Below are 22,111 nucleotides of genomic sequence, written 5' to 3'. Positions count from 1 at the left end.
TTTCTACCTCCACCCCGTCTGTGCTACCAGGAGAGGAGCAGACCCTTTCTCCCTTAGACTGCGGCACAAGCAGCCATGCTATGCATGGAAGTATGTGTGCATTACATAATTGGGCCGTCTCCATACCGTAGCATATCAACGCTCTGAAAATAATTATCTCGGCGGATTTATGAGCATTAGCATTGCTTTGTATGGAAGAAAACTACTTTCCAAATCAGTCAGAAAACCAGGTTCTTAGTGAAGCTTTGCAGTGGTCTCTGGTGGTCTTTTATCATCTCATTTTGAACAAGACATATGTGTAAGACACTGTCAAATACTGGTAGTTGTGTGGCCTGCGGCGATCTAGCGGTTATTGCCATTGCCTTCTGATCATACAGATATCCCAGTTCTGGAGTGGGTTTGGATCTGGCCCATACTATTCTAGCACACCTTCTTACCCTCCTTACTTTCTTGTGTCTCTTCACTGTCTAAAAGGAACTGGTAGGTGCAGCCACCTAGCCAGATGTGATATTCATATCTACAGACTTGTGGGTACCCCCCTGGGTCAGGTAAGACATATGGAAACTTTCCAGGTATTCTTAGCTCAGGTGAGAGGTTCATGAGGTTGGTGCACTGATTCCTGTGTCCTGTCTCTTCCAGATTTGCACATCACCCATGCTCGTCCTCCGAGGTGGAGGGATGGAGATTGGAAAGGTGAGTTTGGGGACAGAGAGCTATACATTTGAATGCTATATTAAAGTTCTACATCGATATGAGGAAAGTATGACGTTACGCAAGTCTGCTTCAAAGGGAGAATGAGAAGGGAATAAGGGACAAGTAGACCACAAATAGTATATTTTCACTGAACTTTCCTGAAATGTCACGTTTTTACCAACATTCTGATGAATGTAATTGTCCTTCTATTGCATTAGAGGTTCTAGTAGACAGCAGGTTGTGTCACTACTTAATGATATTTACTCTAATTCTCTCCTCCAGGTGAAGTGCCCCTGGTTCAAGGAAGTTGGAAAAACACAAAATAATAAATATGAAGCCAAGAACAGCATTGGGAGCAGAGATGGGGTGGATGCCATGGAATCGCTGTGCTCTGTCACTTATGCAATTCTATCCGGAACTGGGATGTAATCCAGCCCTGTGGAGTGGAGGGAAATGTTTTCCAAAACCAGGGGCTTCTTTTAATGCGTGAGGAATGAATTGTTCTTAACCCAGACGCCTAAAATTCCTTTCGGGAATACTTTTTTTGGGATTCCCATTGAAATTGCCTACTACAGAGGAACACCCTTGGATGGTTTTGATGATGCATTGTGGGTTTCGTAGTAAAGCTCCACTCTCCCTTAACGATCGGTCATTTGCCAAAGGAATACAAGAAGAGGACAAGGCAATACAGTGTTTTGTTCTCCTCCCCGAGGGCCTTGGAAGCGTTAGCACACAGAGATGTGGCGTCGATGCACCGATATCAAACGGTTGTTCTTTGATCTCTTAGGGCACTTTATAATCTTTATAATCCTATCTTGCTCTCTTTCTCTCGCTCTCTCTTTCTCTACCCCCCCCCATCTCTCTCTCTCTCTGTCTATATGGACACTTGAATAGTATATTCATCAATTAAGAGATCAGATACATCCATTTTGGATGATGGTGAAAACAAATCATATTATTTGGCCATGGATATCCCAACTTGGAATAAAAACATGAGCTCTCAAGATGAGGTCAAAATAAGAACCTGGATCTGGTTTGGTTTGATTAAATGAACTTACAGCTCAAGTATTGCGTTTTGGTTTGATGGTGAAATGGTGAGTTAAGTTTCATTCTGACAAAAGAAACCGACCCTATTGTATAACACCTTCGATATGGAAAAGATGGACACATTGATCAAATACAATTTTTCCCTTACTGTTGACTGTGTATGTATTTGTATGTGAGATATACCTTCAATTTTCTCTGATTTGATACCCATATTTCCTTTGAATTATGAAACAACAATAAGAAAAAAATACGTGAGATGGAATTGTATGCTTTCATAGGTAAAATATGTGGATTTATAATGAAATAAAATTATTTTTCTTGAAGCTGTGCAGCAACATTATTCACACAATTTCTGAAGCTAATCGTATTCATAGATTAATAATGTGTCCAACTTATTTTACATGAAGAAAATACGTTCGAAGCAGTAAATCCATCAGCTTTGTTGGTCAGTTTTTAACCAAACTGACCTCATGACAATGTAATGACAGTTACAGAAGTATGGTTTTGCCACTACGGGTCGCCAGAGGCTTTTTTTAGTGACGCTAACCAGTCCCCCTCAGCTCAGTTCAACTCAGACATAGATTAGTCCGGGAAAGACATATGAGAAGCAGGCGTCTCTATCTTGGTTGAGTTCATTGTTGCCTGTACAGGGGTATTTCCCAGCCGTTTAGGCAAGATATGTACAGTAATACTACTTGAACCCTTTGCCATGAAGTTGTCCTTACTTACACTGTCCATGTTAATTAAATACATGCTGTAGTATGCTCCAAAATGCTCATTTTGCCGTAGCCTGACACAGTTTTGCCTAAAACATGGGACATGACATGTTAGCAACAGAGTAAGTAACAGGGATATAGATGCTAGTGGTTATATCGTAGCCAGACACCCCTCATCTCTGAGACCCCTGTACTTTCCACAGACTCTGTTGACGTGATTAACTGTAGGTGGTATTCTGCTTTCCATCCTGTGGTCAGACAGTCCATCTTATACCATTGTTTAAATATGCTGTGTCATTGTGCTAGGCAAATGTCCACGGGCAAACCATATATATATGCCGTATGTATTTTAGTGAAGGAAAAAGCATCGGGCAGGATTGACAACATTCATTGAGATTCATGTGCAATTGCTTATTAGCGTGTTTTACAGAAGGGAGCCCAAAAGTTGCTTTGCAAGGTAACCAGTGAAGTGGTTCCACTCTCACATATTGTTGTCAGCTTTGCCTGCATTATGGTAAATCTTTACTATTATTGATATGTCATTTATCAATTTGGATGCTTTTACAGCAGATTCCTATTCATGCGAGTGCTGATTTACGCAAAGAATATCTGCTTGTCTAAGAGAATGTCTGAATGGATTTAGAGCTTTGCAAAAAAGGCTGAGATTGCCCCTCCCTACAAAACACTGCACATCACCTCCTTGTGATTAGATTCAGGAGAAAGTTCTGGATCCCTTTTCTAACTTCACTTTCCATTAAATGCATGACTACCTTTAACTCTACTACTTTTCGACGTTGACATTGTGAAGAGTCCCTGTTGAAGTGTAACAACAAAAAATATCTAGTTAACAGAAGAAAGGAAGACAAAATAAGGACAAAAGAAGGACAGAAGAAAAAGGAAAAGAAAGAGGACAACAAAGTGAAACAGTCAGCACTTCTATTGCAACTTCGTATTTCGTCGTCCTAACGTAGTCTACACTGCTATCTGCCCAGCAGCTAGCCAGCTAGCAAACGTCCACTGTCTACCGAATAGCAGCACTGTAGAAACTATTACACTCAACTGAATGACTTGATTAATGTAGTGTTAGCTAGCTACATAGTTGTCTTTGCTGTCTTCGTATCCAAGATAATTGTGTAGTTTAGAGCGTGTAGTCTTAGAGTGATTATCTTAATTTACCGAGGTTAGCTAGCCAGCTATTTGTTGTCCTTAACGTAGGAGACACTGCTAGCTAGCCAACAGCTAGCCAACGTCTACTGAATAGAACTTCCGCACTCAACAACCCGGTCGCATTCCGCTTCGCTCCACAGGTAGTATCACATTTTCATTTCATTTCATTACAGCACAACGGTTTGATTTGTTTGATCGTAGCTAGCTACATAGCTAGCTACATAGCCGTCTGTGTATCAAAGATAATTGTGTAGTCTAGAGCGATTTTCTAGGTTAGCTAGCCAGCTATTGTCGTTCTTTTAACGCAACGTAACGTAATCAACACTGCTAGCTAGCCAGCTAGCCCCCGAATAGCAGCACTGTAGAAACTATTACACTCAACGGAACGACTTTATTAGTGTAGTGTCAACAACGCAGCCACTGCCAGCTAGCCTACAAAGTCAACAACGCAGCCACTGCCAGCTAGCCTACTTCAGCAGTACTGTATCATTTTAATCATTTTAGTCAATAAGATTCTTGCTACGTAAGCTTAACTTTATGAACATTCGAGACGTGTAGTCCACTTGTCATTCCAATCTCCTTGCATTAGCGTAGCCTCTTCTGTAGCCTGTCAACTATGTGTCTGTCTATCCCTGTTCTCTCCTCTCTGCACAGACCATACAAACGCTCCACACCGCGTGGCCGCGGCCACCCTAATCTGGTGGTCCCAGCGCGCACGACCCACGTGGAGTTCAAGGTCTCCGGTAGCCTCTGGAACTGCCGATCTGCGGCCAACAAGGCAGAGTTCATCTCAGCCTATGCCTCCCTCCAGTCCCTCGACTTCTTGGCACTGACGGAAACATGGATCACCACAGATAACAGTGCTACTCCTACTGCTCTCTCTTCGTCCGCCCACGTGTTCTCGCACACCCCGAGAGCTTCTGGTCAGCGGGGTGGTGGCACCGGGATCCTCATCTCTCCCAAGTGGTCATTCTCTCTTTCTCCCCTTACCCATCTGTCTATCGCCTCCTTTGAATTTCATGCTGTCAGTTACCAGCCCTTTCAAGCTTAACATCCTTATAATTTATCGCCCTCCAGGTCCCCTCGGAGAGTTCATCAATGAGCTTGATGCCTTGATAAGCTCCTTTCCTGAGGACGGCTCACCTCTCACAGTTCTGGGCGACTTTAACCTCCCCACGTCTACCTTTGACTCATTCCTCTCTGCCTCCTTCTTTCCACTCCTCTCCTCTTTTGACCTCACCCTCTCACCTTCCCCCTACTCACAAGGCAGGCAATATGCTCGACCTCATCTTTACTAGATGCTGTTCTTCCACTAACCTCATTGCAACTCCCCTCCAAATCTACGACCACTACCTTGTATCCTTTTCCCTCTCGCTCTCATCCAACACTTCCCACACTGCCCCTACTCGGATGGTATCGCGCCGTCCCAACCTTCACTCTCTCTCCCCCGCTACTCTCTCCTCTTCCATCCTATCATCTCTTCCCTCTGCTCAAACCTTCTCCAACCTATCTCCTGATTCTGCCTCCTCAACCCTCCTCTCCTCCCTTTCTGCATCCTTTGACTCTCTATGTCCCCTATCCTCCAGGCCGGCTCGGTCCTCCCCTCCCGCTCCGTGGCTCGACGACTCATTGCGAGCTCACAGAACAGGGCTCCGGGCAGCCGAGCGGAAATGGAGGAAAACTCGCCTGCCTGCGGACCTGGCATCCTTTCACTCCCTCCTCTCTACATTTTCCTCCTCTGTCTCTGCTGCTAAAGCCACTTTCTACCACTCTAAATTCCAAGCATCTGCCTCTAACCCTAGGAAGCTCTTTGCCACCTTCTCCTCCCTCCTGAATCCTCCTCCCCCTCCCCCCTCCTCCCTCTCTGCAGATGACTTCGTCAACCATTTTGAAAAGAAGGTCGACGACATCCGAGCCTCGTTTGCTAAGTCAAACGACACCGCTGGTTCTGCTCACACTGCCCTACCCTGTGCTCTGACCTCTTTCTCCCTCTCTCTCCAGATGAAATCTCGCGTCTTGTGACGGCCGGCCGCCCAACAACCTGCCCGCTTGATCCTATCCCCTCCTCTCTTCTCCAGACCATTTCCGGAGACCTTCTCCCTTACCTCACCTCGCTCATCAACTCATCCCTGACCGCTGGCTACGTCCCTTCCGTCTTCAAGAGAGCGAGAGTTGCACCCCTTCTGAAAAAACCTACACTCGATCCCTCCGATGTCAACAACTACAGACCAGTATCCCTTCTTTCTTTTCTCTCCAAAACTCTTGAACGTGCCGTCCTTGGCCAGCTCTCCCGCTATCTCTCTCAGAATGACCTTCTTGATCCAAATCAGTCAGGTTTCAAGACTAGTCATTCAACTGAGACTGCTCTTCTCTGTATCACGGAGGCGCTCCGCACCGCTAAAGCTAACTCTCTCTCCTCTGCTCTCATCCTTCTAGACCTATCGGCTGCCTTTGATACTGTGAACCATCAGATCCTCCTCTCCACCCTCTCCGAGTTGGGCATCTACGGCGCGGCCCACGCTTGGATTGCGTCCTACCTGACAGGTCGCTCCTACCAGGTGGCGTGGCGAGAATCTGTCTCCTCACCACGCGCTCTCACCACTGGTGTCCCCCAGGGCTCTGTTCTAGGCCCTCTCCTATTCTCGCTATACACCAAGTCACTTGGCTCTGTCATAACCTCACATGGTCTCTCCTATCATTGCTATGCAGACGACATTTACATTTTACATTTAAGTCATTTAGCAGACGCTCTTATCCAGAGCGACTTACAAATTGGTGCATTCACCTTATGACATCCAGTAGAATAGTCACTTTACAATAGTGCATCTAAATCTTAAAGGGGGGGGGGGGTGAAAAGGATTACTTATCCTATCCTAGGTATTCCTTAAATAATTAATCTTCTCCTTTCCCCCTTCTGATGACCAGGTGGTGAATCGCATCTCTGCATGTCTGGCAGACATATCAGTGTGGATGACGGATCACCACCTCAAGCTGAACCTCGGCAAGACGGAGCTGCTCTTCCTCCCGGGGAAGGACTGCCCGTTCCATGATCTCGCCATCACGGTTGACAACTCCATTGTGTCCTCCTCCCAGAGCGCTAAGAACCTTGGCGTGATCCTGGACAACACCCTGTCGTTCTCAACCAACATCAAGGCGGTGGCCCGTTCCTGTAGGTTCATGCTCTACAACATCCGCAGAGTACGACCCTGCCTCACACAGGAAGCGGCGCAGGTCCTAATCCAGGCACTTGTCATCTCCCGTCTGGATTACTGCAACTCGCTGTTGGCTGGGCTCCCTGCATGTGCCATTAAACCCCTACAACTCATCCAGAACGCCGCAGCCCGTCTGGTGTTCAACCTTCCCAAGTTCTCTCACGTCACCCCGCTCCTCCGCTCTCTCCACTGGCTTCCAGTTGAAGCTCGCATCCGCTACAAGACCATGGTGCTTGCCTACGGAGCTGTGAGGGGAACGGCACCTCAGTACCTCCAGGCTCTGATCAGGCCCTACACCCAAACAAGGGCACTGCGTTCATCCACCTCTGGCCTGCTCGCCTCCCTACCACTGAGGAAGTACAGTTCCCGCTCAGCCCAGTCAAAACTGTTCGCTGCTCTGGCCCCCAATGTTGGAACAAACTCCCTCACGACGCCAGGACAGCGGAGTCAATCACCACCTTCCGGAGACACCTGAAACCCCACCTCTTTAAGGAATACCTAGGATAGGATAAAGTAATCCTTCTCCCCCCCCCCCTAAAAGATTTAGATGCACTATTGTAAAGTGGCTGTTCCACTGGATGTCATAAGGTGAATGCACCAATTTGTAAGTCGCTCTGGATAAGAGCGTCTGCTAAATGACTTAAATGTAAATGTAAATGAAGTGAAATCACACGAGTACTCCTGGTGCTTTTCTAATTAAACTACTTTTGCCCGATGTGGTGCTCGTCAATATTCTCCAAAGCAAATAAAACATTCATCACGAGCCCGTTTACACCTGGAGCTAACATATGCCTGATGTCCTGATCTTGTCCACATTCTGATTGTGTCAACGGGTGTAGACAATTAAAAGACGCATTCTGATCTGATTGGTATCAGGACGAAGGACGCATGTGAGCAGCAGGTATAGACGGGGCTTAAAATCCAAAAGAAAAAAAACATAGAACATGAGGTAAGAACATTAGCCTACATCTGGATTCCTCCACTTTAATCATGGTATGTTTGTGAGTCTTGTAAAAATGGAGGAGCAATGATTCAGCATTTTTGCTAGATGGAATTAAATCTAACATCATTGGTCGTTCAGGCTCCAAGCAGGTGGTGTAGAATACTAAACACCCCGGGCAGACAGATCTCTTGGGCCTCTGCTAGTCCCACAGATAACGTCAAAATTCCCACAATTGCTCAGGCAGACAGCTTACATTCTCGGGAATAGTAATGCATTTGATATGCAATTCTGCCTGAACCTGTGACTGTTGTGAGATTGAATAACCCCTATGGGGTTTTTAGGACTAGTCTGTCCTTTTTAAGTGAGTGAATACAAACCTCATGTTGTATTAACTGTCCCCCAAAACTCACTGATATTATGAACTTTCAGTGTACAGAAATGCACAGGGCTTTTTCTGGTGATTTCAGCCATGTGACTAAATGTTCAAACAAAATCTTGAGAGAGATGTACATGATGTGTTTCTTTGGGGTATATGAGTGAAGGCTAATTTGGACTGCAAGAGATATTCCCCTGCGTCTGTCAGTGTCTCTTGTCCTCCATGAGCAGTTGAAAGTGATGGCGGAATACCCAGCATGCTCACTTCTCATCCCCCAAAAAACAAAAGCCACAGACAGAAAGAGATGTGTTTAATGACAAAGCTCTTATTCCCTTTTTTTTTGTAGTACTTTAATTAGTAAGCTGTAATAACAAAATCTAGCTGACCACAGAAATCCCAGTGAGTTTATCACTACTCAAGGAGAGTAAACAATGAAGTGTAACATCCAGGAAACAGTCATAAAAAAACACTTCCTGTTCCTAGTGGATGAAAGTGGGTGGTGATGTTGCTGAGGTGACATTCTGGGAGGACTAGCAGGGACATCTCCTATGGATGAAAGGCCAACACTGTCAGACAGGGAGACGCGACCGCTGCCACTAGAATATCAGAGAATAAAGCTACAAGTTCGGCACTTGGCACGTCCACCGATTCCACTTCCTTTACATTTGGCCTAAATGCATGTTCATCCAGGAAAGAAAAGCTGAGCAGTCGGTGTCTAACAGGTATCTGAGGAAGGACCGTTATGCTGCCACATTCTGCTCCTGTCATGTTGTCAGACAAGGTTGCCTGAGTATTTTGGCAGATTACCTTCTCTGCTTGCTATTTTAATTGTCACCAGGCATTGCAAGCAGCACTCTGTTGCATAACCTGGATTTGTCAAACTCAACGAAGATTCAGATAATTACTACCTGTGTCCTTGATTCTCCGTTCTGCCCTGTAGATCTGGGAAAAGGGACAGAAGTGGAGCTGTCGCTCAACACTGCTGGGCGCCAAATTAGTTTCCTCTGTCTGCATATTTTATCTGTCTCCTCACCTAGATCCATTGGTGAATTCTTCCGTTATTACACTGAAAAATATAACATAAGACAGACCCATTTTGTATTGGTTTGGGTAACTAGCATGTGTGCACGTGCCTGTGTGCATGTGAGTCTGTCAATTTGTGTGTAATCATGTTTGCATTTGTGTACACATTTGCCCTTGTGTGCACGTTAGTGAATGTGTGGGTATGTGGACAATGGAAATGCAATCCATGTATGAATACATGCGTGCACTCATTTGTCTACATGCTGAGCGTGAAGATTTGTCAGAATATATGTGTATGTAGAGGTAATCAAGTAGGCCTTTCTTTGATCCCGTCGCCTCCAAATCCCGGCGGCTAGTTTATGAGCTCAAGGGTCCTTTCACCCCAGCCAACATCTGTTGGCTTCTCCACAGACCCAGGAAGGACGTAAGGGGAAATAATGGCACGGGCTGGGGCTGTATGGGACGGGGTGAGAGGTGGTGGAGGGGGTTGTGAGGGGAGGCTGGTGGGTGTCCCATCACACTTCATTATGCCCACCCTGCTTCACTCCACTTCAAGGGGAACTTCATCCCCAAAGCGAGACCCCTACCTGGCCCGGGACAAAAGAGAGATTAGGGCGTCCTCCCTCTACGAGCAGCACAGGCCCCTGCACAGCATTTGTTTTGCCTAGCTCTTTCACAGTTCATTGAAGTGTGACGTTTTCCCAATTCTGAACTAGGCAGGAATTCTTCCGTTTTTTGTCTTCTGTCGGTGACCCATTTTCACCGACATATCTACCCATAGAAATAGAATGAATCTCCATTCGAGTCAATGATGGCATAATGGGTGGACTGGCAGCCATTTGAGTGTTCCCATAGGTTGAAGATGACAAAGGTTAAGACAACGGGATTCTAATATCCCATAACTCTTTGTAACAATGGCTATGCTAGTTAGCAACGGCACTGGTAGTTAGCAACGGCGCTGGTCCCAGATTTGTGAAGACGTTGCCTTAACCTGTATATTTTTGATCTCGACCCGTGGCAGGAAGTAAACGCAGGAAGTGTACCCTTAAATCTGCAATTTGTTGAGTCAACTCAACTGACATTACAACAAATACCTTCCACTGGATGAGCCACATAAGTTAGCATCATTTGAATGAAAATTCCACATTATCATGGCGACATTTTCTATAACATTCCAAATTACCATGGAAATGATTGCATCGCAATACAGCCATTGGGGGTGTACCCATGATTTCACCAGTCAAATTACCAGCATTAGAGGCGGCAGGTAGCCGTGTGTTTAGAGCGTTGGGCCATTAACCAAAAGGTTGCAAGATCGAATCACTGTGCCGGCAAGGTAAAAATCTGTCATTCTGCCCCTAAACAAGGCAGTTAATTAACACACTGTTCCGAGGCCGTCATTGTAAATAAGAATTTGTTCTTAACTGACTTGCCTAGTTAAATAAAGGTCAAATAGAGCTCCCAAGCCTGTTCTTTTCATTCTACTTCTATGCACCTACCATCCTATTATAACTTCCTCGGCATTGTGGAACGTAAGAATTGAAGTTGCGAAAGCTAAAATCAGGACATAGTTCTGTCTGGGTTGCAGACCTACTAATGTTTGCTTGATAATACTTACATTCCTGTACAAACAAAGTGTATTTTACTTCATTTATTTCATGAGATGATGAAATAATGAAATGAAACAATAATCAACCATTGGAAATATATCAAAAGAAAAGCAATGGATGAGTATAAGAATCGACTTGACACTCGAACCAATTGGAAAACAACGTGAGAGGCATTATTCTGCCTACCTTGGAGATCCAAGACACATTATACATGAAAGCAGCTACAAATGCTCCGAAAATAATTCCACATTTTTGGATACCACAGGAGAAGGGCACACAAACACTAAGGCCATTGTTACATTCCTATTATGCCACAAGCAGACTGAGGCACAATTAAGAGTGACTTGTGTAAGCTAATTGGTCATTAATTTCAGTGTGTTTTGGAAACAGGACACAAGTGTGCATGTTTTGCTATTATGCCGTTCCATATGCCCAGCGGGCATGACAGACAGCTGAACTAACATCCACATCTTTAGGGGTACGGGCATTGTCTCTGAGGAGTTCTATCCATAGACTGAATCCCCGAGCTGACAAGGTAATAAATCTGTCGTTCTGCCCCTGACCAGGGCAGTTAACCCACTGTTCCTAGGCCGTCATTGTAAATAAGACATGCCTAGCTAAATAAGGGTTCAATAAAAAAAGAAAAAGTGTTTCACTTCTGTCACTTTATCACGAAGAGGGAATACGCTGGCAAACCCGTACCTCCAAATCTTTCAATCTTCAACATGTTTCTCAATTGTTGTGGAAAAACGAGTTAATAACAGCACATTGTTGAAACATGTTACTTCACAGAATGAAACCGTATGAGACAAAGAACAGTCTAAAAAAAAAGAATTAAAGATGTGGTCAATAAAACAGCCCAAAACAACAACCATGTAGAAAGAAATAAGAACTGAATCATCATTGGTAATCAAGGAAATTAGACAGAAAGTTGCTCTCTGTCTGTGAGCACAAGACAAAAGAAGTGGGACATAGACTGACCCAGTGTGCCCAGCATTGTCGCTAGGCTCCTCAGTATAATTGGTGTTGTCGACGGAGCCGGCCTCAAACACCAGTGGGATGATGGATGCTCTGGCCCCGGGGCCCGGGAGGCTGACCCCTCTGTTAGAATGGGCCGTATGGGGGCCAACCGCCATCTGAAGAACACAAAGAATGGGACTACAGCCTACAGCCCCTTCAGTAGACTCACACTCCTTTTAGTGATACACACACGGAGGGACGCACTGTACATTACAATCTACACTGCAATCACACAGATGGTTTGTTGAGCACATGGAGAGCCTTTGAGAGGTGTGAGGACATGAGCTCATTCTCTGTGTGTGTGTGTGTGTGTGTGTGTGTGTGTGTGTGTGTGTGTGTGTGTGTGTGTGTGTGTGTGTGTGTGTGTGTGTGTGTGTGTGTGTGTGTGTGTGTGTGTGTGTGTGTGTGTGTGTGTGTGTGTGTGTGTGTGTGTGTGTGTGTGTGTGTGTGTGTGTGTGTGTGTGTGTGTACATGCATGCATGCTTTCGTGCGTGTGTGTATGGGGCTACATTGACTCACACGCTCAGATAAACATAGCCTCACAAACGCCCCATTACCCTGAGGCACGCTGTGACATACAAGGGAGACACATGTTAATATGTTCTTATCTATCATACTACACACAGAAATGACACAATGATCTCAAAGTATCCCGGGGGTTTGAGAGAGAGGGAGAAGGACAGAGAAAGAGAGACGGACAGAGGGAGAGAATTAAAGAGAACATGGTTGTTCTCAGGTGAACATATGTGCCTATTTAAATGGCTTGGCCAGAGGGTCCATCTTTCCCACTGAATGAGACAGGGAATCTCTGTGAAATAGACTATAAGTCGCCCCACCAAACAGCTAGCTCGAAATGACCATTTAAAACCTATCTTCTGGGAACCTATAAAAGACCAATGTATCGACCAAAGGGTGATTTAAGAGATGGGAAATATACTGCATGACCAAAAGTATGTGGATACCTGCTCATCAAACATCCATTCCAAATTCATGGGCATTAATACAGAGTTGGTGCCCCTTTGTTGCAATAACCTCCACTCCTCTGGGAAGGCTTGCCACAAGATGTTGGAATATTGCTGCGTGGACTTGCTTCCATTCAGCCACAAGAGCATTAGTGAGGTTGGGCACTGATGTTGGGCGATTAGGCCTGGCTCGCAGTCAGTGTTCCAATTCATCCCAAAGGAGTTCAATGGGTTTGAGGTAAGGGCTCTGTGCAGGCCAGTCAAGTTCTTCCACACCGATCTCGACAAACCATTTCTGTATGGATCTTGCTTTGTGCATGGGGGCATTGTTATGCTGAAACAGGAAAGGGCCTCCAAACCGTTGCCACAAAGCTGGAAACACAGAATTGTCTATAGTGTCATTGTACGCTGGAGCGTTAAGCTTCCCTTTACTGTAACTTAGGGGCCTAGCCCGAACCATGAAAACAGCCCAAGCCCATTATTCCTCTTCCACCAAACTTTACAGTTGGCACTATGCATTGGGGCAGGTAGCATTCTCCTGGCATCTGCCAAACCTAGATTCAATCAGTCAGACTGCCAGATGGTAAAGAGTAATTCCTCACTCCAGAGAACGCGTTTCCACTGCTCCAGAGTCCAACGGAGGCGAACTTTACACCACTCCAGTCGACACTTGGCATTGCGCATGGTGATCTTATGCTTGTGTGTAGCTGCTTGGCCATGGAAATCCATTTCATAAAGCCTCCAACAAACAGTTATTTTGCTGACGTTGCTTCCAGAGGCAGTTTGGACCTCAGTAGTGACTGTTGCAACCAAGGACAAACTATTTTTATGCGCTATGCGCTTCAGCACTCGATGGTCCCGTTCTGTGAGCTTGTGTGGCCTACTACTTCGCGGCTGAGCCTTTGTTGCTCCTAGACGTTTCCACTTCACAATAACAGCACTTACAGTTGACCGGGGCAGCTCTTGCAGGGCAGAAATTTGATGAACTGACTTGTTTGAAAGGTGGCATCCTATGACGGTGCCACGTTGAAACTCACTGAGCTCATCAGCGAGACAATTCTAATGCCAATGTTTATCTGTGAAGACAGAGAAAGGCTGTGTGCTCAATTTTTACACCTATCATCAACGGGTGTGGCTGAAATACCCGAATCCACTAACTTGAAGGGGTGTCCACATGCTTTGTGGATGCACAGCTACTCCCGAGTGGCACAGCGGTCTAAGGCAGCGCATCTCAACGTTAGATGTATCACTACAGACACTGGTTCACTTCCAGGTTTGACAACTGGCCGTGATAGGGAGTCCCATATGGGGGCGCCTAGTGTTGTCCGGGTTATGATTTGGCCGAGGTAGGCTGTCATTGTAAATACACATTTGTTCTTAACTGACTTGCCTCGTTAAATAAAAGGTCAAATAAATAAATGTCTTGGTGTCAACCTGCATGGTTTGTCAGCACCGGCAGCAGCACAGTGACATGAAGGAGAGAAGCTGGAAGAGTTATGCCATACGACCTCTGACGTATAATTATCTACATTTGCATTGCCGAGTCAGAAAAGCAAGGCCTTCATGGGTCATTGTCCAGTCATACAGAAAAAAAGTTACCCCCCTCCGGGCCCCCCACCTAGCCTAACTCTGAGTGGATAGACTCAGCGGCCTCCATTTTAAGAGCATTCATCTGCAAGGCTGGCATTGACAGCCACTCCTCTGTAATTATCATTAGAGGCTTGAAGAGAGGATGCCTGGACCTCAGGCTAATGGAAGCTAACGAGGAGAAACCCTGAAGGGCTCAAGCCAATCATAGATGGATAGGTAGCCAGGTAGCCACACATGAAACTCTCGATTGGCCCAATTTGGGTGGGGGGTGGGGTGGGGGGGTGGGTTGTATGGAGCGCATGAAGGCAATGCATAGCATCTGTTTTCATAAATCTGTACATCTAGACATCAAGTTTGTGTGTACATGCATGCGTGCGTGGAGGCGTAATCTAAGATTATGCGTAATCTTAGTATCAAAACTTTTTTTTGTACTTTTTCAATTAGTGTGTAAACCAGATAAATTTGCAAGGGCTCTATTCAATCCATATTGAGGAAGTTCGGTGTCTGAAACGTAAAAACAATGTCCCTGCATTATCAGCAACTGCATTCACGGTAAACGCTGCATATGTCGTCTCAATCTAAAATGACCACATTTCAATCGCTAATAATACCATGGTAACGGTCACACCTACTGGTAAAATTCTATAATTGATGAGTTTCGTTCCAAAACGCTAAATCCACCAATTTTTCCTTTGAACAATATAAACTAATTTCTGAAAATGGATATAAAAAGTTTTAGAATTAAACTCTTCAATTAAAGACTGCTTTGTTAAATTAATTTCACTTTGAATTTTGTTTTATTTAAGTTAAGAACAAATTCTTATTTCACAATGACGGCTACCCTCCCCTAACAACACTGGGCCAATTGTGCGCCACCCAATGGGACTCCAGATCACAACCGGTTGTGATACAGCCCAGGATCTAACCAGGGTCTGCAGTGACATCTCTAGCACTGAGATGCAGTGCCTTAGACCGCTGCGCCACTCAGTCCCAGACTAACCTCATAATGCAGACTGCTAATGAAACAATGAGTTGCCTCTTTGTGGCTTTCGAGTTCTTCTTCAGCACCGTGAAAGGGAACCACTTTTGACTCACAGCCATCCTGTCTGCGTGTGAAAATAAGTTTTTAAATGAATTGTATTACCATCCAGCAGCGTGCCGATCCCCTCTCTTTGCATTTAGCCCACAGCCAGAGAGGGAGCAGAGAGAGAAAAAGCCTGCTTTAAAGTCAAATGAGGTGGGAAGCCTTGCCAGCCCTGGCCCTGGCCCAATTCCTTCCTGTTGTGTCTTTGGCAGGTATCAGGCACGTCAACACATTGAGACACAAGGGGATTTAACTCTCAGCAGATGCACTAAGAAGACAATGGTGTATGTGCAAGAGAGAGAGACTACAGGGGAGAAAAGAGAGAGAACGTGGTTGAGAGTGGGTGACAGGGAGACAGTGAGAAGGAGAGAGAGGACAAGATATGGACTGGAGTAGAGAGAGGGGAGAGGGAGAGAGCGAAAGAGAGGTGGGTCCCCCAGGGAGAGGAGTAAAGACAGAGTAGAAGTAATAATTATTCCCTCTCTATATATATATATATACAATGGGGAGAACAAGTATTTGATATCCTGCAAAATCGGCAGTGTGTCCTACTTACAAAGCATGTAGAGGTCTGTAATTTTTATCATAGGTACACTTCAACTGTGAGAGACGGAATCTAAAACAAAAATCCAGAAAATCACATTCTATGATTTTTAAGTAATTAATTTGCATTTTATTGCATGACATAAGTATTTGATCACCTACCAACCAGAAAAATATTTAGTCAGCCACCAATTGTGCAAGTTCTCCCACTTAAAAAGATGAGAGAGGCCTGTAATTTTCATTATAGGTACACTTCAACTATGACAGATAAAATGAGAAACAAATTCCAGAAAATCACACTGTAGGATTATTAATGAATTTATTTGCAAATTATGGTGGAAAATAAGTATTTGGTCACCTACAAAAGAGCAAGATTTCTGGCTCTCACAGACCTGTAACAACTTCTTTAACTTCTTCGATATAGGGGGCGCTCTTTAAATTTTGGGATAAAAAAACGTTCCCGTTTTAAACAAGATATTTTGTCACGAGAAGATGCTCGACTATGCATATAATTGACAGATTTGGAAAGAAAACACTCTGCCGTTTCCAAAACTGCAAAGATATTATCTGTGAGTGCCACAGAACTGATGCTACAGGCGAATCCAAGATGAAATTTCAAACAGGAAATGCCCCAGATTTTGAAGGCGCTGTGTTCCAATGTCTCCTTATATGATTGTGAATGCGCCAGGAATGAGCCTACACTTTCTGTCGTTTCCCCAAGGTGTCTACAGCATTGTGACGTATTTGTAGGCATATCATTGGACGATTGACCATCAGAGACTACATTTACCAGGTGCCCGCTTGGTGTCCTCCGTCGAAATTATTGCGTAATCTCCAGCTGCGTGCATTTTTCCATTTCCTTCAGAGGACAAACCCAACTGCCATGAATGATTTATCATCGAATAGATATGTGAAAAACACCTTGAGTTTTGATTCTAAACAGCGTTTGCCATGTTTCTGTCGATATTATGGAGTTAATTTGGAAATTGTAATGACTGAATTTTTGGGGGGGTTTCTTAGCCAAACGTGATGAACAAAACGGAGCGATTTCTCCTACACAAATAATATTTTTGGAAAAACTGAACATTTGCTATCTAACTGAGAGTCTCCTCATTGAAAACATCCGAAGTTCTTCAAAGGGAAATTATTTTATTTGAATGCTTTTCTTGTTTTTGTGAAAATGATGCCTGCTGAATGCTAGGCTTAATGCTATGCTAGCTATCAATACTCTTACACAAATGCTTGTGTAGCTATGATTGAAAAGCATATTTTGAAAATCTGAGATGACAGTGTTGTTAACAAAAGGCTAAGCTTGTGAGTGAATATATTTCTTTCATTTCATTTGCGATTTTCATGAATAGTTAACTTATGGTAATGAGCTTGAGGCTATGATTACGCTCCCGGATATGGGATTGCTCGACGCAAGAAGTTAAGAGGCTCCTCTGTCTTCCACTCGTTACTCCAATCGACTCAAATTATGTCAATTAGCCTATCAGAAGCTTCTAAAGCCATGACATCATTTTCTGGAAATTTCCAAGCTGTTTAAAGACACAGTCAACTTAGTGTATGTAAACTTCTGACCCACTGGAATTGTGATACATATATATATATATATATTGAAAAGAACAGGGAGGGTGGGATAAAGAGAGAACATTTAGCTGTTAGACACATTCGAAGTAGAGCGTTGGATGTGAAACAGAAGGGTGAGAAGCTGGGCAATGAGATGAAGCAGAGCGACGAGCGGTTGGCAGGGGCTGGGGGGTTGAAACGGTGGTCAGGGGATTATTCTATTGATTGATGACCCTTTCTAATCCCTGGTGTTGAGGCCATGGCATAAGAATGTGGTGCTCCAGGATGACTAAATACATCTGTTTCTCTAACTGACTGTAACCCATTGGGCCCACTGCTGCCCGTGGTGGGCTGCGTGTATATGGGTTGGAGGGGTCTGGTTGAAGGAAAATAAATGATGGATGAGGAACCCACATGAAATAATAATACAGTTTACTATAGAATTTTGTTGTGTACTGTAGAATACTATACTGTACACTGTACTATCCCTTGACCATGTGTAGTGCTTACTGTAGCATTTTGTATTATAGTAGAGAATACTATACTAGACTAGGGTTGGGCAATTTATTGAATACATTTGATTAATTCAAATCATATCAAAGTTTATTTGTCACGTGTGCTGAATACAACAGATTACAGTGAAATGCTTACTTACAGGCTCTAACCAATAGTCTAAAAAAGGTATTAGGTGAACAATAGGTAGGTAAAGAAATAAAACAACAGTAAAAAGACAGGCTATATACAGTAGCGAGGCTATAAAAGTAGAGAGGCTACATACAGACACCGGTTTGTCAGGCCTATTGAAGTAGTATGTATATGTAGATATGGTTAAAGTGACTATGCATATAAGATGAACAGAGAGTAACAGTAGCATAAAAGAGGGGTTGGCGGGTGGTGGGTGGAGGAACACAATGCAGATAAAAACAGTTGAAAAGCCTTTTTGATCTCGACTTGGCACCCCAGTACCGCTTGACATGGGGTGGCTGGGGTCTTTGACAATTTTTAGGGCCTTCCTCTGGCACCACCTGGTGTAGAATTAGAATGTATGTTTTAGTGTGCAATTCCAAATACCTGTGTCGCAAGAATTGTTTATTTATTTTTTCATGACCGTCCACTTGTTCTCATGTCGTCGTTTTGGTCTCCTCTCCTTTGCTCCTTCTGTGCTATGCACCTTCCAAGAGGCCAGGGGGCATGCTTTCTTCTGTGCTGCCAGGGGGCATTTTCGGTACTGCAATTTATCTACAGTTGAGCCCAAAAGGCAGTGGTCATTTTAAGTACTACTTAAGTCCTTTTTGGGGGTATCTGCACTTTACTATTTATATTTTTGACAACTTTTACTTTTACTCCACTACATTCCTAAAGACAACAATGTACTTTTTATTCCTTATATTTTCCCTAACACACAAAAGTACTTGTTACACTTATAATGCTCAAGCATGACAGAATTATGGCACCTATCAATATAACGCTTTGTCATCCCTACTGCCTCTGATCTGGCGGACTCAAGAAACACAAATACTGTGTTTGCAAATGATGTCTGAGTGTTGGAATGTGCCCCTTTCTGTCCGGAATTAAAAATAATACGAAAATAGTGCTGTCTGGTTTGCTTAATATAAGGAATTTGATATCGAGTGTTTATTTTTACTTTGGAATTTTACTCAAGTATGACAATTGAGTACTTTTTCCACCACTGCCAAAATGACCATTACCATAGACGGCCCCATAGAGTAGTCCAATTTAACTTCTTGCGTCGAGCCATCCCGGATCTGGTATCGTGACTACAGCCTCAAGCTCATTACCATAACGCAACGTTAACTATTCATGAAAATCGCAAATGAAATGAAATTAATCTATTTGCTCTCAAGCTTAGCCTTTTGTTAACAACACTGTCATCTCAGATTTTCAAAATATGCTTCTCAACCATTGCAAAACAAGCATTTGTGTAACAGTATTGATTGCTAGCGTAGCATTTAGCATAGCATTTAGCGTTAGCATTCAGCAGGCAACATTTTCACAAAAACCAGAAAAGGATTCAAATAAAATCATTTACCTTTGAAGAACTTCAGATGTTTTCAATTAGGAGACTCTCAGTTAGATAGCAAATGTTCCGTTTTTACAAAAAATATTATTTGTGTTGACAAATCGGTCCGTTTTCTGCGTCACGTTGAGCTACGAAAAAAACCTGTATCCAGGATTGTGTAAATCTATCCGCAAGTCATTAGCATAACACAACGTTAACTATTCATGAAAATCGCAAATTAAATGAAATTAATATATTTGCTCTCAAGCTTAGCCTTTTGTTAACAACACTGTCATCTCAGATTTTCAAAATATGCTTTTGAACCATAGCTAAACAAGCATTTGTGTAACAGTATTGATAGCCTAGCATAGGATTTATGCCTGGCTTTCAGCATGCAACATTTTCACAAAAACTATAAAAGGATTCAAATAAAATCATTTAACTTTGAAGAACTTCAGATGTTTTCAATGAGGAGACTCTCAGTTAGATAGCAAATGTTCAGTTTTTTACAAAAAAATATTATTTGTGTTGACAAATCGGTCCGTTTTCTTCATCATTCTTCATCACGTTTGGGTAAAAAAAGAAAGAAAATTAAGTCATTAAAACGCAAACTTTTTTCCAAATTAACTCCATAATATTGACAGAAACATGGCAAACCGATGTTTAGAATCAATCCTCAAGGTGTTTTTCACATATCTATCGACGATAAAATCCTTCGTGGCAGTTGACTTTCACTTCTGAAGAAATGGAACGCGCGCATGGACCATAACAGATTACGCAATAATTTCGACATTCACCAGGGAAATGTAGTCTCTTATGGTCAATCTTCCAATGATATGCCTACAAACACATCACAATGCTGCAGACACCTTGGAGAAACGACACAAAGGGCAGGCTCATTCCTGGCGCATTGACAGCCATATAAGGAGACATTGGAACACAGCGCCTTCAGAATCTGGGGCATTTCCTATATGAAACTTCATCTTGGTTTCGCCTGTAGCATTAGTTCTGGGGCACTCACAGATAATATCTTTGCAGTTTTGGAAACGTCAGAGTTTTGTCTTTCCAAGGCTGTCAATTCCATGCATAGTCGAGCATCTTTTCCTGAGAAAATATTGCGCTTAAAACGGGCACGTCTTTTTATCCAATAATGACATAGCGCGCCCATAGGTTGAAGAGGTTAAAAAATCTAAAAAATACATTTTAGCATGACAACAATCAGTTTCAATTCGCTATTTACATTTGAGGTTTGGTCAAACAGAATTGATCATATGGACACCTAAACACATTGAGACATTATTTTACTTTATACCATGACATTGTTGAATACTCGTTCCTGAATGGCTTGAAGGGCATTCTTGGTCATCGATTATAACGCACAGTATATCAGCAAGGTAGAATTCAATGGCTATAGTTCATTCTTACATGTTCTATGTTTGAGCTGCTTTTGAAAACATAACTTGAATTGAAAACATTATAATTGGCATTGTTGAATTTGATTTCCATAATAGACCAAATCATAATGTTTTTAATCAAAGCCGTTCTGGTAGTTCCAGGTTGCAAACATCATGAAATCTGGACTCGAGAACGTATAGGACACCATATGAAGACCAGTGCCGGACTAGCTAGATTACCGAATGAATAATTACTATACACCAGTTTTTCTATAAAATCATCAAAACTACTCTCTTGTTATCAAGCCTCCATTTTTCTAGGTTGTCAGCGAGATAGCTAGTTTTCCTCGTACATGGGGGAAATGCCAACTAGCTACAAAGCTATTTTCTTTTAATTTAACCAAGCAAGTCAGTTAAAAACACATTCTTATTTACAATGATGGCCTACCCCGGCCAAACCCTCCCCTAACCCAGACGACGCTGGGCCAATTGTGCGCCACCCTATGGGACTCCCGATCACAGCTGGTTGTGATACAGCCCGCAATCGAACCAGGGTCTGTAGTGACACCTCTAGCACTGAGATACAGTGCCTTAGACAGCTGTGCCACCCTGGGAGTTTACATTGCCTTGGTTGCAGCTGACCTGTATGCTAGCCACACAGCCATGTATTTGTATGTATTTTTATTGAAATGCATAGCCAGCCAGCTAGCACTAATTGCAATGTTGGATAGATTGCTAATCGATTCCATTTATTTAGCGACAATTATCCAATCTCACAGTGTATTAACTTATCCAATCTTCACCCACCGGCACTGTGCAGGATGCATGTATTCAAAAAGAGTAGCTAGCTAATGTTAGCTAGTCCATCTGTAGCCCCCAACTACCTAGCTAACTAGCTAGTTAGCTAGCTAAGTTCCAGTTATTGTTTAGTTATTTTTCAGCTATCTTGTTTGAACACCGAATGACGGCAAGCTGCCTGACATTGGGTGCGGTAGTTAGCTAGCTAGATATCCATGCCTTGCCATTGCATTGCTATCTTGCCAGCATCGATGGATGCATTCTGATGTCAGTCATGTAACGTTAGCAAGAAAAGACAACCCTTGTTTTCAATAAATAAGATGGATTGGTAGCTACCTCAGCAC

The 22,111-nt window shown here is 43.5% G+C and overlaps 1 protein-coding gene across 2 annotated transcripts in view; it reads left to right on the top strand.

Moving 5' to 3' along the window:
- Positions 1–2,063, top strand: part of LOC118385534 (leucine-rich repeat and fibronectin type III domain-containing protein 1-like protein) — a 140,027-nt gene extending 137,964 nt beyond the window's left edge. For both annotated transcript variants that reach the window (XM_035772746.2, XM_052525367.1), the window contains 2 exons: positions 640–693; positions 976–2,063. The gene's annotated coding sequence lies outside the window, so the exon portion shown is untranslated. The remainder of the gene's footprint in view (positions 1–639; positions 694–975) is intronic.
- Positions 2,064–22,111: the final 20,048 nt, after the last annotated feature.

The sequence above is a fragment of the Oncorhynchus keta genome, chromosome 1, assembly GCF_023373465.1.
Source record: "Oncorhynchus keta strain PuntledgeMale-10-30-2019 chromosome 1, Oket_V2, whole genome shotgun sequence".
Lineage (NCBI taxonomy): Eukaryota > Metazoa > Chordata > Actinopteri > Salmoniformes > Salmonidae > Oncorhynchus > Oncorhynchus keta.
This window is presented reverse-complemented; position numbering and strand designations above follow the sequence as displayed.